This window comes from Mercurialis annua, linkage group LG5 (genome assembly GCF_937616625.2).
Source record: "Mercurialis annua linkage group LG5, ddMerAnnu1.2, whole genome shotgun sequence".
Lineage (NCBI taxonomy): Eukaryota > Viridiplantae > Streptophyta > Magnoliopsida > Malpighiales > Euphorbiaceae > Mercurialis > Mercurialis annua.
This window is the reverse complement of record NC_065574.1, coordinates 22710651-22717500: the sequence shown is the minus strand read 5'-3', so window position 1 is coordinate 22717500 and position 6850 is coordinate 22710651. Positions and strand designations below refer to the sequence as shown.

General features: G+C 36.8%; 1 pseudogene; it reads right to left on the bottom strand.

Annotated features, from left to right (window-relative positions):
• LOC126681712 (protein Ycf2-like) overlaps positions 1 to 4319 on the bottom strand; it is a 9131-nt pseudogene extending 4812 nt beyond the window's left edge.
• Between the last annotated feature and the right edge of the window lie 2531 nt (positions 4320 to 6850).

Here is a 6850-nt window from a genome sequence, read left to right as displayed (position 1 = left end):
TGACTTCCTCCATTATGTTGTTGCTAGCAAATACCACTATTTTTTGTTTTGGATCTTCCAAATCATTCCCGCAGGAGATCCGGGCCCATTTTTTTCTGATCCTTCGATAAAAAGATTCATTCTCTTCATAAAAAATAGGAGGTAGAACCAATAAAGATTTCTTTTTCGATTCATCCCTGGAGTTGAATACCTCATTCAAGAATTGTTTTTGATCCAATCCGTAGGAATCAATAAAAAAGGTAAATCCCTTATGATACACCAGATCCGGCTAGTTTATTGATAGAATGAATAGATCCGCCATTTCTTGAAATCTCTCTTATGATTCAAAATCGCTGTGTAATGTGTATCCCCCGTGTTCCGATCATGGAATAGATGAAATAAATCAAAAAATGGATTTTTGTTCATGAAAGAAATCTTATTGGAACTGTCCATATCCAGTTCATCCTTCAGAACCATATCACATCCCGGATCTGGTGAAATAGGATGAATTGAGACGGTATTTTGTAAATACGTTATTATCTTGAATATATTAACTATTTCTTTATTTTCCGATCGCCTGGAAGGGACAAAAGAAACATCTTGCTCTTTCTTCAACAATTTCTCAATCGACTCAACAAGAGCAGGGGATATTGAAACTAAGACTCATTCCGTCTATTGCTTTAATGTTTAATGCCCTTCCCCCAACAGATTCAATTGCATTGTTTATTCCTATTCCGGCAAAACTAGCTGCTGACTCCCCTCGGGTCTACGTCCTCTTTGTTTTAGCATCGGACTGAAAGATTCTACTGAGACAAAGATGGGTTGTCAAGAACGTAGAGGAGGTAAGATGGGTACGCACTTTTGTGTTTACGAGACAAAGTTTTAACACAAGAAAGTCGAAGTATATATTTTATTCGATACAAATTCTTTTTTTTTTTTAGGATCCGCTATAATAATGAGAAAAATTTTTGTATATACGCACAAATCAGTCGATAATATCAGAATCCGCTGAATCAGCCCGAGTCGGTTTACTAATGGGATGTCCTGCTGCGTTAGAAAATTTTGTTTTTGCCAACGATCCAATTAAAGGAATAATAGGAACTATTGTATCGAATTTCTTTATAGTTTTATCTTTATCTATTATAAATAAATTTTCTACCATTTGACTCCGTACCAATGAAGGATTCAATTGTACATTTGAAAGATAGACCAAAAAGTTGACAGAATGCATAGATAATGAATTTAGATAGATCTTTTCTGGTTGAAACCACGCATAAAAATGAGATTGACATAAATTGACAAAGTAATATTTCCATTTTTTCATCAGAAAAGGCCTATCTTTTGCAGCCAAAATGGATTTTCCTCGATATCTAGCATAATGAATGAAAGGATCCTTGAACAACCATAGAATTGCCTGGTTTAGTTGAGTACCTGGCTCTCCTATTTATTGACCTGCAATAATACCTATGGCTTCCCCCAATTCCACTAGATCGCCATGAGTAGGACTCTGACCATAACATAATCGACAGATCCAAGACGTACTCCTACAAGTAAAGGGAGTTCAAATATATATTTTTTGTGTTCGAAAGGTTATGAATCGATTGGCAAGCCCAATCCCAATATCTTGATTTGGAATGGCAATGCATTGTAGACCCATATATATACTATCCGCTAATACACGACCAATTAATGTTTGAATAAAAATTCTTTCCGACATCATCCCATTTCGGGGACTCACAGAGATCCCGTGGGTGGTACCACAATCTGTTCTACGTACAACAATGTGTTGAACTACTTCAACAAGTCGACGTGTAAGATATCCAGCATCTGATGTTCGTACAACAGTATCGACAGCCCCTTTTCGGGCTCCGTAGCAAGAAATAATATATTCTGTTAAAGAGAGTCCTTCGCGTAAATTGCTTTGAATAGGTAAATCAATCATTTGTCCTTGTGGATCCGACATTAATCCTCTCATACCTACTAATTGGTGTACTTGAGATGCATTTAGGGCTTAGCTTATGGCAGGGAGTGAGCCTTGGGTCATAATGAATATAGACGGAGTTTAGCGGAATCCGTATAACTGTTTGGCTTAGTGTTCGTATAAAACTAGAATTGCAGGGCTGCTTCCCACGCTTTATTCCCAGTCCTACGCTTTCCACTACGAGAAGAACTAGAAGAAAATTTCTTCTTTATATACATACACAATTATCAGTCTAGTTCGCCACAAGGGATGAAAGCAAAAAGGAAATAACCACTAGTCCAACACCCACGAAAAATGAATAGGCTCTTTTGGAACAGAATAGGCTGTTTTCGACGCTAACTCTAAATGGAATAAATAAGATCGGACGATTCTTTACCTTACCTTCAGCTTAGATTCCCATGAGGACGATTTCTGCCTCTAGTAAGAAGGAGATCGGACATGATCAATAGTAGAATGAAGCGACGGAAGAGGGAAGGAAAGAAGTACAAAATCAACAGCTCAGAAAGCTTTACTTTGACAAACCTGCACTTTGACAGCAAAAACCGCCTCCTGCTCACGGAGAACAGAGATAAGAAGGATATGAAGGCTCGCTCGCGCTTAGAATTTTTAACATGTATGCAGGTCCCAACACTGTAGGAACCACTTCTATTTACTGACCATAAGACAATTCAATAAGGACTGGACTCAGCGATAGCCCTTAGTCCTGATTCACTGCTTTATTCGCCGCTTCTACTGCTTTTTGAGGTTTAATGGACAGCTGCTTGATTTGGTTCAGGAAAGTAAGAAGTCAGACTGGCATCTTAGAATAAAGGAAGATCAGGTTCTTCAAATGCAAGACTAGCTCTCTCTCTTAAGCGCTAATAGTGATTCCCGATAGAAAAGGAGTTTCAGTTCCCCTTGGTAATTCAACTAGTTCTTTTCAATTTTTAGAGAAGGAATGAGCGTAATTCCACTGGACAAGAGCTACAACTGGCTGTTTGAGAACAAAGAAAGGTAAGCCTTTCCAGTAGTTGTAGTTGCCTTTGCTTCTTCTTTCAAACCTACCGAGCATAATGCCTTTAAGGCTTTGTAAAGGTTGTTTTTTAATTTGAAGTGGTGCATATTATGGTTGTTTCGGTTCTTCTGTAAGCCTTGCGCCTCTATTGACTAATGCCTGAGTCGCAGCATCAAGGTCTGAACCAAATTGAGCAAAGGCGTCCACTTCGCGATATTGTGCCAATTCAAGTTTTTAACTACCGCAGACTTGTTTCATAGCTATCAAATGAGCGGCATACCCAACGCGACTGACAGACAAGCCGACGTTAATAGCAGGTCTAATTCTGCGATAAAAAAGCTCTGTTTCCAAACAGATTTGTCCATCAGTAATGGGGATCACATTGGTAGGAATATAGGCCGATACGTCTCCAGCTGGTCCGATCGTTTAGCGGCTCTTTTGAAGAGACGGGAATGTAAATAAAAAACATCGCCTGGGAAAGCCTCACGGCCTGGTGGTCGACGTAACAATAATGACATTTGTCGATATGCCACGGCCTGTTTACTAAGATCATCATAGATTATTAATGCGTGCATTCCATTATCGCGAAAATATTCCCCCATGGCACACCCAGAATATGGGGCCAGAAATTGCAGAGGAGCAGGATCCGAGGCGGTGGCTGCTACAAGAATGGAATATTCTAAAGCATTCGCTTCTGAAAGAATTTGAACTAATTGTGCCACAGTTGAGCGTTTCTGTCCAATCGTTACATAGACACAATATAATGTCTCACTCTCAGAGGTGGCCCTTGATTTCATTTGCTTTTGGTTTAATATGGTACCGATAGCAATTGCTGTTTTTCCAGTTTGTAGGTCCCCGATTCTAAGTTCTCGTTGACCACGGCCTATAGGAACCAAGCTATTTACCGCTTTTAACCCTGTTTGCATAGGCTCGTGCACATATATACGTTCAATAATCCCAGGGGCTTTAACTTCGACACGTCTTCGCTCGTGATCGCTTAGAGCCCCTCTTCCATCAATAGGTACTCCCAACGCGTCGACCACACCTCCTAGCATAGCTTTCCCGCAGGAACATCCACAATAGATCCAGTGCGCTTGACAAGATCTCCTTCTTTAATAGCGGTATCACTACCAAAGACAACAATCCCTACATTTTCATTCTCAAGATTCTACGCTATTCCTTTCACACCTCTGGCAAATTCAACCATTTTCCCATCTTGAATCTCGTTCAATCCATAAACACATGCAATCCCATCTCCAACTGAGACCACTCGACCGATCTCATCCGCTTGAAAATTTGTGTAATAGTTGGTAATTCTACTTTCTAATAGAGTTGTTAGTTCCGCAGCTCTGGAGAAAATTTCATGATGATAAAATAAATTCAAATTGATGTCAAAGTCAAGGGAGAATGCCGCTGCATAAGACTAAGATCATACCCTAAAAATGGATGTTGGTAATGAGAGATAGAACTGGCATTCTTTTTATTTTTTATTAATACAATATTTCTTATTTATTAATACAATAACAATATACAATACATTTTTTTATTATTACTGATCAATAAAAATAAAAACATCTTAATCTTAATTAAAAAAAGGATGAGTTCTTTTATGGTAAAAAATTCATTTATTTCGGTTATTTCACAAGAAGAAAAAGACGAAAATAAAGGATCAGTTGAATTTCAAATAGTAAGTTTCACCAAAAAAATACGAAAACTTTCGGCTTAAATCGCTAAAAAGGTGAAACGTTTGGATTTGTTTTGTAACGTTTGTAAACGTTTGGCTTAAATCACTAAAAAGGTGAAACGTTTGGATTTGTTTCGTAACGTTTTAAAAGTTTGGTTTAAATTTCTAAAAAGGTGAAACGCTTGGTTTGTTTCGTTATGTTTGTAAACGTCGGGCTTAAATCGTTAAAAATGTGACACGTTTGGATTTGTTTTGTAACGTTTGTAAACGTTCGACTTAAATCGCTAAAAAGGTGAAACATTTGGTTTTAATTCATAACGTTTGTAAACGTTCGGCTTAAATCACTAAAAAGGTGAAACGTATGTAAACGTTTGGCTTAAATTACTAAAAAGGTGAAACGTTTGGATTTGTTTAGTAACGTTTGTAAACGTTTGGCTTAAATTGCGAAAAAGGTGAAACGTTTAGATTTGTTTCATAACCCTTGTAAACGTTTGGCTTAAATCGCTAAAAAGGTGACACGTTTGGATTTGTTTCGTAACGTTTGTAAACGTTTGGATTTATTTCATAACCCTTGTAAACGTTTGGCTTAAATCGCTAAAAAGGTGAAACGTTTGGATTTGTTTCGTAACGTTTGTAAACGTTTGTCTTCAATCTCTAAAAAGGCGAAACGTTTGGATTTGTTTCGTAACATTTGTAAATGTTTGGCATAAATCGCTAAAAAGGCGAAACGTTTGGATTTGTTTCGTAACGTTTGTAAATGTTCGTCTTAAATCGCTAAAAATGTGAAACGCTTGGATTTGTTTCGTAACGTTTGTAAACGTTCGGCTTAAATCGCTAAAAATGTGAAACGTTTAGATTTGTTTCGTAACGTTTGTAAACGTTCGGCTTAAATCGCTAAAAATGTGAAACGTTTAGATTTGTTTCGTAACATTTGTAAACGTTCGGCTTAAATCGCTAAAAAGGTGAAACGTTTGGATTTTTTTGTAACATTTGGAAACGTTTGGCTTAAATCGCTAAAAAGGTGAAACGTTTGGATTTGTTTCGTAACGTTTGTAAACGTTTGGCTTAAATTGCTAAAAAGGTGAAGGACTTGGATTTGTTTCGTAACGTTTCTAAACGTTTAGAATAAATTGCTAAAAAGGTGAAGCACTTGGATTTGTTTCTCAACGTTTGTAAACGTTTGGCATAAATTGCTAAAGAGGTGAAACGCTTGGATTTGTTTCGGAACGTTTGTAAACATTTGGCTTAAATTGCTAAAAAGGTGAAACGCTTGGATTTGTTTCGTAACATTTGTAAACGTTTGGCTTAAATTGCTAAAAAGGTGAAACGCTTGATTTTGTTTCGTAACATTTGTAAAGGTTTTGCTTAATTTGCTAAATATGTAAAAGGTTTGGATTTGTTTCATATCGTTTGGATTTGTTTTGTAACGTTTGTAAACGTTTGGCTTAAATCACTAAAAAGGTGAAACGTTTTGTTTTTAAACGTTTGGCTTAAATTGCTAAAAAGGGAAAACGTTTGCATTTGTTTCGTAACGTTTTTTGCTTAAATCGCTAAAAAGGGGAAACGTTTGGATTTGTTTCGTAACGTTAGTAAACGTTTGGCTTAAATTGCTAAAAAGGTGAAACGTTTGAAATTTCATAGCGTTTGTAAACGCTTGGCTTAATTTGCTAAAAAGGTGAAATGCTTGGATTTGTTTCGTAACGTTTGTAAACGTTTGGCTTAAATTGCTAAAAAGGGGAAACGTTTTGATTTGTGTCATAACGTTTTAAACGTTTGGTTTTGTTTCGTAACGTTTGTAAACGTTGGCTTAAATCGCTAAAAATGTGAAACGTTCGTATTTGTTTCGTAACGTTTGTAAAGTTTGGCTTAAATCGTTAAAAAAGTGAAACTTTTGGATTTGCTTAGTAAGATTTGTAAACGTTTGGCTTAAATTGCTAAAAAGGGGAAACATTTGGATTTGTTTCGCAACCCTTGTGAACATTTGGCTTAAATCGCTAAAAAGGTGAAACGTTTGGATTTGTTTCGTAACGTTTGTAAACGTTTGGCTTAAATCGCTAAAAGGGTGAAACGTTTAGATTTTTTTCGTAACGTATGTAAATGTTTGGCTTAAATCGCTACAAAGGTTAAACGTTTGGATTTGTTTCGTAACGTTTGTAAAGGTTTGGTTTAAATCGCTAAAAAGGTGAAACGTTTGGATTTGTTCCATAACGTT